We start from the raw sequence: 11,629 nt of genomic DNA on the forward strand, positions 1-11,629 counted from the left end.
ATCGTATCCAATTAATATCCTTCGCGAGAGATATGACGTTAAATTGTAACGAGAGTTTGTTTAGTATTATTTTATAAAGATAGACTTAAATTTTAACCTTAAATCCAATTAAAAATAATGTTTGGCTATACTTTTGTAAGATTTAGTGTTAACAATAAAATAGAGTATTTGTAAAATGACGGATTTCAATCTCCATTTATTTTAGAATCGTAAGACCTCGTACCTACTCCCACTGCTCAACAGAGATCGCATGTGGTCCGGTCCCGAGTTACAAGGATTAAGTTTCTTGACTCAAAATTCGGACCGACGTTCGCACTGCCCGTTGGAAACAGGTGTTATAGCGTCCCTTCAGGACGTTGACCCATATTCCAGAGCTATAAAAGGTGCGTTCGACTCGCTCTATCCCTTTCCCGCGGATGCATGCGAGACACAGCGTCTGCTCTAACGTCCTTCCTTACTCCAACCTTATTACTCCTTTCTCTAAACCTATCCGCACACATGACCGGAGTTCGGACGTAACACCAGCAAACACAAAGTTACATGTAACGTACCCGTTAATTGTAATTTCCCACTCAATAATATAACTGTAATATAACATACATGTTGAGAATCTTAATACCCATCCGTGAAATTTCAATATTTACTAAAAAATCAGCAGCCACCAATCAGCGCATCAGAAAATTTCCCAGCGTTTGGAGACGAAAGAGACGAAAGAGAGAGAAATCGCCAAAGACGCCAACCTCAGAAATTTAGTCGCCAAGAAAGTCGCCAATCGCCAAATCCGAAAATAAAGTCGCCCGACCAAGTCGAAAATCGTCAGTTTGGCGATAAATCGCCACATCTGACAACACTGGGGCCCGATTCCCTCCACTAAGCCGAAAATGCCCAAGTCTTATTTTCATCAAAAGATCAATGGCTAAAGATATCGTCGATTTCCTTTCGGCACGGATGAAAGACGCGGCGGATTCTTTGTTATCGCGGAGACAGAACGCGGTGTCGTGGCGCCTAACACGACGCGATTAAGTCAGGACCACGGACGTCGAATCTTTGTTCTCACCACTACTTCGTTCGTAATAAAGTTGCGTATATGCGTGTGTGTATGTGTATATATGTACCTATGCGAGAGCTGTCCTTGTTATGTCTGTATGTTGTGCACGACTTTATAATTAGAGAACGCATAACACATTGAAATCTGTAAATAATTAATTCTTATCGCGAAAAATATTACCTCGGCTGGGAATCGAACCCGAATCTCTGGCATTCCGTGCAAGCGTCCTAAGCTTTTAAGGTACAATTTTATGCAGCGAAGCTTCGCTGGCGAAGACCCCCTACTCCGAATAAAAGGAGCGAATAAAAGGAGCCGTTGAAAACGTTTACTGAAAAGTGTGGTTATAGCTACTAAACATAAAAATATTTTCACTTGTTCGGTAAGTACAACGAAACATATTTTTATCTTTACAAATATTTAGTATTAGCAAACGGTAAACTATTTAGTAATATTTATTAGATATTTAATTATAAACAAATATGTAGTTGAAAGTATTTCACTCAATATTTGGTAGTTATAACCAAATTTTTTTAGTGTATGAAAACGTGTTGAGACTAAAATAAAAATGGATGATTAATACGTGCAGGAATTTAAATATATAATTGCAATTGTTGCGGCACAAGAAATTAGAAGACGACGCAGCAGTTGTTGTGATATATTATGTATAGAATAAAAAACGGCAATATGCAAAGAAAAAATATTGGGTAGCGCCCATTTTTCAAAGTCGAAAAGAAAAGTTTTTATTTTGCTTCAGTTCCAAAATTGAAATTGGAAGACCTTCACTTTCGCAACTATTTTAGAATGAACACAACTTAGTTTAAGGAATTATTACAAATTCTTGGTCCAAAATTGCAGAAGCAAAATGTTGTTCGGGAATCCATCTCCCCATCCGAACGGTTAGCACTGACATTGAGGTTTGTTTCGTTTGAATTTGTTTATATATATTATGAATATAATGCTTCGCTTATATTAAAAAATAAATATAAAAAACCATATGGTAAAAGCCATTTAAAAATGAGATTTTCATATATTTTATCATCACACAAATCAGTATTTTGTATCAAAGTATTATTTTTGAAATATTGTAGGTACTTAGCATCCGGCAATTCCATGATGTCGATGTCGTATCAATATCTTGTGAGAGTTACAACAGTTAGCAATATCATTCAAGAAACATGTACACTAATTTGGGACAGTTTGCAGCCTTCAGTTCTACCTGGCCGAATAGAAGAAAAAGACTGGATAAATATAGCCAACGATTTTTAAAAATGGAATTTCCTACACTGCATTGGAGCCATCGATGGTAAGCACGTTAGCATTCAAGTATATACATTGAGGTATCATGCTAAATGTACATATAATAGCCTATTCTATAAAATTAAAGCTATTATCCATCGTCTTTTACTCTGGACACTCCGTCTTCTTTTTTTTTATGCATCCGGGGACATCCAGGAAAATTTTTTCTAAAAATATCCGAGATAATTATCAATGATAATTATTTAGGATACCTTTAGAAAATCCTTCGAATGTCTCCAGACGCCTTAAAAGAGAACAGTATCCAGGGAAGAAGACGACGGCCTGTATAAGATAAATGAAATTATATTTAATTTAAAGTGACAATTTTCTGTTTTAGTATCCCAATAACGCTGGATCAACACATTTCAATTATAAGCATACGCACAGTATAGTTTTGATGGCCATCTGTGATTCAAATTACATCATCCGTTTCGTAGATATCGGAGCATACAGACGACGCAGCGATGGAGGTATATTTAAAGACAGCGACATAGGAAAAGCCTTTGACAAAGGTCACATGAATGTTTCGCAGCCGGCTGTTATTTCAAATAGTTTTGTTCTACCATATTGTCTTGTGGGAAACGAGGCTTTTTCTTTGAAGCCTTATTTGCTTCGTCCATATCCAAGCAGAGGCCTTTTTTTTTAAGGCGGGGAAATGCTTTACGCATTCCCCGGAGGCGCGGGAACGCCCCCGGGACTCTCCCCCACAAAATAAGCATGGGGGCCTACCCGCTAAAACCACCGCCGGTGTCCTTCCCAGACCATAGTGAGGGCGTCCTGAGTATCGACATCAGCATGCATCCTCGTCGACCTTACAGTCGATTCCTCCCCCGAAGGTCCAAGGACCTCCGGAGCCCTCATGGGGGCTTGACCGACCAATTACAGACGAGGGGGGGATACCGTCTTCTCTCCCCGCTCCCACCTTGGCTGTGTGGGGGGAGCAGAGTCAACCTTCGGGTTCCCGTTCAGGAGGCCGACTCCCACGTCCGGCGGATGGCTGGGGTTTTCACCCCGTTCCTGCCGGACTTATTTTTCTGGCGACGAGAGCGCCTGGGTTATGGCCCGGCGCTCTCGTTGCTTCTCCCCGTCGAGGTAGCGGGCCTAGTGGGAGAGACCCTGTCTTGGCCCCTCCCGGTCCGCGGCCCGCATCACCGCCTCGGTCTAAGGAGGTTTTTCCCAGGCGCTTGGCGGTGACGGCGAGGCCGCTCGACGATTTGGGGGAGGATCGCGGAGCCTCGCGCCAGGGGCGGCCGGAGCACCGCCGCGTCTCCCCCCGCCTCTCAGATCGGGCCTACCCGATCTCTCCCTTTCTCTCTCGGCCCCCTCCTTCTGGAGCATTACTGCCTCACAGAAGGAGAAGACCGCCACCCACTCCCTCTCGCCGCACAGCATGGCGGTCACCAGTGCCGGCAGCGAGAGGTCCCCTCCAATACTGCGGACTAGGGCTTCGCGTTCCGAGGCCCACGCCGGACACACCATCACCGTGTGTGACGCCGAGTCTGTCTCGGTGTCGCAATGGTGGCACGCTGTGGTTGGCTCCTTTCTTATCCTCCGCAGATACTCACCGAAGCAACCATGTCCAGTGAGCACCTGCGTAAGGCGGTATGAGAGAGCTCCGTGGGTTCTCTCAACCCATTCCCTCAGGTGGGGACCGACGGCCCTCACGACCCTGTTGGTGGAACACTCCGGGTCCGACCGTAGGCGTTCTTGCCAGTCGTCGATTACCCGGGAGTGCAGCACGGCCCTCTTTGCCTCGATGATGCGGGGGGCGGGTGCTCCCCCCGCAACCGGGCGGCCTCTAGCCAGCGGTACTGGTCCGCTCGAGACTTCGCAAGGAGGTCGGCCGCAGGCACGCCCGCGAGGACCGTGGCGGCGGCATGCGACACCGTCCTGTATGCCCTTGTTAATCGAGGAGCAAGATGGCGCAGCACCCGTGCCAGGCTCCTACGGAGCCGGGTGCTGGCAGCTACCTCTCTGTCCCATACCGGCGCTCCATAGAGGAGCGCCGCCAGGACGGCGTGCATGTAGTCCCACCGCGCCGCCATACTAGGGCCGCGGATGTTGAGCATAATGCTGGCAATGGCATCAGCCAGTTTGCCCAACTTGGGAGTCAGTCGCTCGAAGTGAGCGCTGAACCCCCAAAGGCTTTCGATCATGAATCCCAGGTACTTCATGTGAAGTCCCACCTGGACCCTCACTGTCCCCACCTGGACTTCGGCCGGAGGCGGCCGTCTCATTCCCCTCTTGTAGACGAAGATTGCCTCCGTCATGTGAGGCGCCACCTCCAACCCGAGCTCTCTTACAAAGCCAACCAGAGACTCCAACGCCATGTTGGTCTTGATGGTCGCTTCCTCCCAGTCTCTCCCTCTCGCAATGACCAGGGTGTCATCGGCATAACATACCGTATGAGACCCCAGCGGGAGGGCACGGCGGAGTACCGCGTCGTACGTGATGTCCCATAGCAGGAGACTTAACACCGACTCCTGCGGGACACCGCACGACAGTTCCCTTTCATGTGCGATACCGTCCCTATCCCGGTATAATAGCCTCCTGTGCCGGAAGTAGTCCTCGACTATTGAGACCAGGTATTCAGGCAGGCCATGATAGGCCAGCGCCCGAACCATTTGGTCCCAGGGGAGCGTGTTAAAGGCGTTGATGATATCGAGCGATACCGTCAACTATGCCCCCCTCTGTCACCACGGACCCAGTGAGGGCCCTCACCTGTCGGATCGCTCCGACCGTCGAGCGCCCCTCACGGAATCCATACTGCCTCGGGTGTAAGTCGGGGCCCTCGCGGCACAGGTGCTGGACGATGCGCTGGGCGATGACTCGCTCCAGCATCTTCCCAGCATCGTCCATCAGGCATATAGGATGGTACGCAGAGGGAACCTCCGCCGGCCTACCTTCCTTCTGGAGGAGGACCAGGTTGGCCCTCTTCCAAACTGGAGGAAAACTTCCTTGTCTGAGGCAGCTGATGGTCTGAACAGCTGCCACCAAGCTCCTCAAAGACCAAAGCCCAGACCCGACCGTGTACCCGTCTGGTCCCGGGACTTTCGGGCTTCCCCGCAGACGGCGGTACACGCGGATCATTTCCTCATCTCGGACCCACAGCTCCTCTGACCACCCGGCCGGTGGTCCCGCGTGAAGGCGGACACCCGTGACTCGCACGGGGAACAGTCCGCCCACCACGTCCTCGAGGAACCGGGAATCCAACCTCTCCGTCAGCGGGGCATTCAGGGACGCGTCTTACGCGTTACCACCTGGTATGGAAGCCGTCACGGGTTGACGTCGAGGTCCTGGACCATCTCCGTCCAACAACAGGCCTTAGCCTTCCTGATGGCGACGCGGAGGGCCTGTCTCGCCTCCCTCAGCGAGGCCTCCGCGTCGGTCAACATGGCGTTGTCCTCTCTCTGCCTCCTCGCCCGCGCAAGGCGCCGCGGGGTCTGACCGCCGCCATACGAAGGGCGGCGATCTCCGGCGACCACCAATACGCGAAGCGAGTCGACTTGGCGCGGCATCGCGGCATCGACGCATCTGACACACGCGCCATAATGCCGCAGATGCCCGCCATCTCCTCGCTCACATCCTCATGTGGAGTGGGCTGCGCCCAAATTAGGGCTTTGGTCGTCGCCTGTAGAGCATCCACGTCGAGCTTACGGAGTGCCCACCGCGGATGCTCCTCGTCCCACGCAGCTTTGCGCCTCTCGGCCTCTGGGCCGGCAGTCGCATGGACCACCATGGAGATCGTCACGTGGTCCGACTGCTCGGTCAGGAGATGTGGGTCAACTCTCCACCCAGATACTCTGCCGGCGGCGCGGGACGTGATCCACGTAAGGTTCACAATGAACTCCCCGCGACCGCCGACAAAGGTGCTATGTCTCCCTACGTTCACCAGTGAAAGGCCGAGACTCTCCGCCCACCCTTCTGTCACGCGACCCCTGCTGTTTGTACGGGGGGACCCCCACCTCGTAGAGTGGGCGTTGAAATCCCCCGCAACAAGGGTCGGGCGAAGAGGGCGCCGCCTCACGACTGCGGCGAGTATCTGGAATTCATCCTCGAACTCCTCCAAGATTCGCCGCGGCCGGAGGTAGCAGGCCAGCACATCAATGGCCTCCCATTCCGCCAGGATGTAGAAGCTCCCGCGTTCAACGCGGGAGGGCGGTGGGGAGCCAGGCGTGGGACGCCAGACGACGACCGTGGACCCGCTCCCGTCCCCCAGTCACCTCTCGGTGTCAGGGACACTGACCGCTAATCCTGAACCACTCTCGTCCATCGTCCAGAGGAGCATGTCCTGCGCTGAACGAGAGTGGTTCAGGTTCGCCTGGATGAGATGCGTTACTGTGAATTCAAGGCCCCGCAGCCTCCTCCTGGCATACCTCCATTAGCTCGCCCGTGTCTTCGGGCGGGTCAGTAGTGGTGTCCGTTGCTCCCGCTTGCCGGGTTGGGGGTTGTGTCCCTTCCCAGCAGCGCTCGGGCCCACCACTTTCTTCCTCTGTGGAAGGGGCACCTTGGCGGACGGAGCCGCTGCTCTCGCAATCGGGGGGCCGCTGAATTTGTGCCCTTCACCCTTCTTCCTTTTAGCGGTACAGCCGGCTTACCCGCGGCCGCGCATGCCGGGCAATTGGCAGAGGCTTTGCACTCTCGTGTCGTGTTCCCCTGCCATCCGCATTGATAACAGCATCCGGTACGGTCGATTGTACTGTTATATGTGGCCCTTACATGGCCCACCTCCAAGCACTTAAAGCATTGGAGGTGGCGCACGTTTAAAAGAGCTACCCTCGCGGATACCCATCCAACTTTAATCCTCCCGGCCTCGCAGATCTTCTTGGCCGCTACCACCGGGCATTGGGCCCAAACCGTACCGAGCCTACGGGGGGCCATGGTCACCTGTCCCACCTATACGCTTTCCGGCTGGTATTGTCCGGCCCGGGCAATGGCCTCCGCGACATCCGTCGGCGTAACCGATTTGTCGAGGTTTTTTTACCTTTACCATTACCCGACAGTCCGCCTTCTTGACCGGCCTCGAGATTTTAATATCTTAGCCCAATTAACACCTCCGACATTTTCTTTGCCAGTTGATCGGCCTTATTTTGTCCCTGGACCTCGAGAATGAGGGCGCCGGTAATAGCCCTCCTCGCCTACAGCCCATCGATCCCGAGGCCCGCAAGGTCGATCTCCTTCCGGACCGCCGACATTGCGTTAGCCAACGAGCCAGTCGGGGCAGTATCATTATGGCTACTGTTTTGGGCGGTCGTATTTTCCGGGGTTTCCCTCCGGATGCAACCACTCGTCCCGTGGTGGGTTTTCCCTCCCCGCGAGGGGTACCTCTCTTTTTGGAGGAAGGTGGCTTTTTGGCACCCTCGCCACCAGTAGGGGAGCCCTTCCGGCCTTCTTCCTTCTCTTCTTTTTCTTCCCCCGGGCTTTCTTCCCCTTCACTCGGGTCCATTTCTCTCCGGGTCTGCCGGACTCAGAAGTGCGGGACGGGGGAACCCCGCCACCCCGACCCGCTGGCGCCACACCGCCGGCCCCCCCAGCAACGCGGTCAACCCACGTCCGCGGCGGCGATGCGCCTCGCCGCGTCTCGTCAGGAGGCGTCGGAAGGATTCCCAGCTCGCCAAGGGCGCGCTTCAGGGTCCTCGTGACTATTTCTTGTACCGATTCCTCGGTAATCGCCGTTCCCCTCGGCGCGGTCCACTGCTCTTCTTTCCTCCTTTGTTTCCCAGATGGCCCCTCGACGCCCACCACGGGAGATTGGACAGTTGCCTCCCTCCCGCCCAGGCAGAGGCCTGACAAATGGAACAAGCTTTAATTACCGTTTAAGCCGAGTACGAAGATTAATCGAAAATACCTTTGGTTTACTCGTCAGATAGTGGCGAGTATTCAGAAAATCAATTATCGCTAGTCCTGAAATTGCTGTGGAAATACACTGCGCAAAAAAATTAAAGGATCACTTAGTCCACCCCCAAAAATAGGTAAAAATTCAGAAGAATGTAACTTCGTAAAAAATAATCATAACGAAATTTTTAGAAAAGCATTTTAAAGCATGAAATCTCTACTTTCGAAATCGGTAATTGATATTTCGATTTGATTGATTTTTTACGTAGCTATACGAACAGAAATGGGTATCCGTCAAATCTGAAAATTTTGTACAAATTTTACAAAAGTCTATGGCATGAACTAAAAATCGCACACAAATACGGTTTTAAACAGTCGAAAGAGTGAATCTTTACCATCAATTTGCTTTTTTATTGAGCGTTGTACGATTTTTTTTCGACGAGTTATTCGACATTGAAGCAAAATGACCCTTTTTATTGAATGTCGAATAACTCGTCGAAAAAAATCGTACAACGTTCAATAAAGTTCAATAAAAAAGGAAATTGAAGGTAAAGAAAAAGCAAATTAAAGGTAAAGATTCACTCTTTCGAATGTTTAAAACCGCATTTGTGTGCGATTTTTAGTTTATGCCATAAACTTTTGTAAAATTTGTACAAAATTTTCAGATTTGACGGATATCCACTTCTGTTTGTATAACTCCGTAAAAATCAGTCATATCGAAATATCGATTACCGATTTCGAAAGTAAAGATTTCAAGCTTTAAAATGCTTTTTTAAAAATCTCATTACGACCATTTTTCACGAAGTTCCTCTATCTTGAAGTTTGCCTACATCTGAACAGACGAAAATCATTTACGGAATTATCCACAATTAGAAAATTTGGGACAATTAATGGAAGCGCTCCGTCAAATTTGGCGTATCCCGCAGTTCGCAATACGGAGATGTATTAATATGAGACAACGTTTGCAGGACGTTATTGAAAATAGAGGTGGCAATACTAGGTTTTAGTCACGTCTTAACATGTACAAGTCCACCAGTTTTTGGCTAATGAAAATGCATATGTACACACGCACGCACGCACGCACGCACACGAGGTGTAAAGTCCGACCGCGTAACCTCCCCGTAGTACACCTCGGGTAATGCTAATACCGGCGGCAACAATACAAATTTTTAGAGAAAGACCTGAAAATTCATTATTCATTTCAAATCGTTACACTTCAGTGAAAAAAATTGTAGCGTAATGCTTAAGAAATCATTTTAAGTGGGTAATGTTAAGCTCTACGGTACACTTAAGAAAACATGCAGAAAAAAATTTGTTTTACCCGTGCACACAAATTTATTCTTCAATTTTATAAGGTTTAATTTAAATTAGCGCCATTTGTAATGAAATTTTTGCAGAGAAATATGATTCGAATCATTCGACAGTTATGTCTTAAGCTTTAAAACGCATTATCAAACATTGTCCCGCGATCATTTTTCACGGAGATTCATGAATTTTAATTTTGGTTCTTTTTAATACCGATTTTAAATGATTCTTTAATCGTCTGTTCAGATGTAGGCAAACTTCAAGATAGAGGAACTTCGTGAAAAATGGTCGTAATGAGATTTTTAAAAAAGCATTTTAAAGCTTGAAATCTTTACTTTCGAAATCGGTAATCGATATTTCGATATGACTGATTTTTACGGAATTATACAAACAGAAGTGGATATCCGTCAAATCTGAAAATTTTGTACAAATTTTACAAAAGTATGGCATGAACTAAAAATCGTACACAAATGCGGTTTTAAACATTCGAAAGAGTGAATCTTTACCTTCAATTTGCTTTTTTATTGAACGTTGTACGATTTTTTTCGACGAGTTATTCGACATTCAATAAAAAGGGTCATTTTGCTTCAATGTCGAATAACTCGTCGAAAAAAAATCGTACAACGCTCAATAAAAAAGCAAATTGATGGTAAAGATTCACTCTTTCGACTGTTTAAAACCGTATTTGTGTGCGATTTTTAGTTCATGCCATACTTTTGTAAAATTTGTACAAAATTTTCAGATTTGACGGATACCCATTTCTGTTCGTATAGCTACGTAAAAAATCAATCAAATCGAAATATCAATTACCGATTTCGAAAGTAGAGATTTCATGCTTTAAAATGCTTTTTTAAAAATTTCGTTATGATTATTTTTTACGAAGTTACACTCTTCTGAATTTTTACCTATTTTTGGGGATGGACTAAGTGATTCTTTAATTTTTTTGCGTAGTGTAGTTAAGGCAACCGTATGCTTGCATAATTGGCTTCGGAAAAATAACATTAATGTTATCGAATACGTACCTATCGGTATGGTCGACTCCGACAATCCAAACACTCCAAGTGGATTTAATGCAGGATCTTGAAGAAGTATTGGAAGATGGTTGTGCTTTCAAAGATCTTGGAAACTGTAACAGTAATATGAGTGCCCGAGAATGTGTCAATATTCGCAATGAATTTTGTTGCTATTTTAATAATGAAGAAGCAGTGCCATGACAGTACAATCGTGGAAGTTAAAAGTTCTAATAAAATATTTCATGTTTAAATTAGAATATTTCGATATAGTTGTAATTTTTTTATTGAAAAAAAATTTATTATATATAATAATAATTATATTGTCAATACCTAAATAAAATATTAAATAACACAAACAATACGCTCAAATACACACATATCTTATACTTATATAATAACTGCACTTATCTTATAACTTATCTCTATTTTATAACTTATCTATTATCTATTTATAACTTTATGTATTATCTATTAACTTATCTATTCTTTTTTTTGCCTCATTTATTACTTTAAAAGTATCGAATATTACTTCGTCCAATAATTCCAGGTTCATATCACGAAGTAGGAGAGTTATCAAATGTCCCATTGACGCAGGTTTATCGAAATTGGTGGAATATTTATTGAAAGACGATTAGAAAATTTATTCCATTTGCTCAATATTAAAAGACATTGGACCCTCTAAAGAATTGGCAATCCGATCCAGGGAATTGTCTTTAGACATGCGACGTTTACTGCTCCCTGTAAAAAATATTCATATCCTTTTTTTTTTTTTTTTGGTGACGCAGTGGGAATGCATTACGCATACCCGGACCCCCCGGGGGACGGGAACCGGGTTATATGGGACTCGTCCCCAACCTAACCTAACCGGAAGGGGGAATACCCACTAAAACCACTGCGGGTGTCCTTGCATTGGTCGTTGTTCAGGGGCTCCCAGGAACGCGTGCAGCATACTTCTGGGAGCCCCCCTGGCCCGCCGGCTGGCTGCCGACTCGCACCCGCTTGGGACTATGTTAGTCCCAAGCGGCGCGTGTGCGCGTCATCTCGTGATATGGATGCGGGAGGGGTCACCACCCCCCGCACCCCACCTCCCCGGTGGCTTTGGGGAGGCTGGATTGGGAACTTGGCCCCCGCC

The 11,629-nt window shown here is 47.5% G+C and overlaps 1 long non-coding RNA gene across 1 annotated transcript in view; it reads right to left on the bottom strand.

Annotated features, from left to right (window-relative positions):
• Positions 1 to 11,212: 11,212 nt before the first annotated feature.
• The window catches only part of LOC108725592 (uncharacterized), a 7,587-nt gene continuing 7,170 nt past the window's right edge, over positions 11,213 to 11,629 (bottom strand). The window contains exon 3 of the long non-coding RNA XR_001936757.1: positions 11,213 to 11,255. This is a non-coding gene — a long non-coding RNA (uncharacterized lncRNA). The remainder of the gene's footprint in view (positions 11,256 to 11,629) is intronic.

Source organism: Mycetomoellerius zeteki, unplaced genomic scaffold (assembly GCF_001594055.1).
Source record: "Mycetomoellerius zeteki isolate Tzet28-1 unplaced genomic scaffold, Tzet1.0 scaffold109, whole genome shotgun sequence".
Classification (NCBI taxonomy): domain Eukaryota; kingdom Metazoa; phylum Arthropoda; class Insecta; order Hymenoptera; family Formicidae; genus Mycetomoellerius; species Mycetomoellerius zeteki.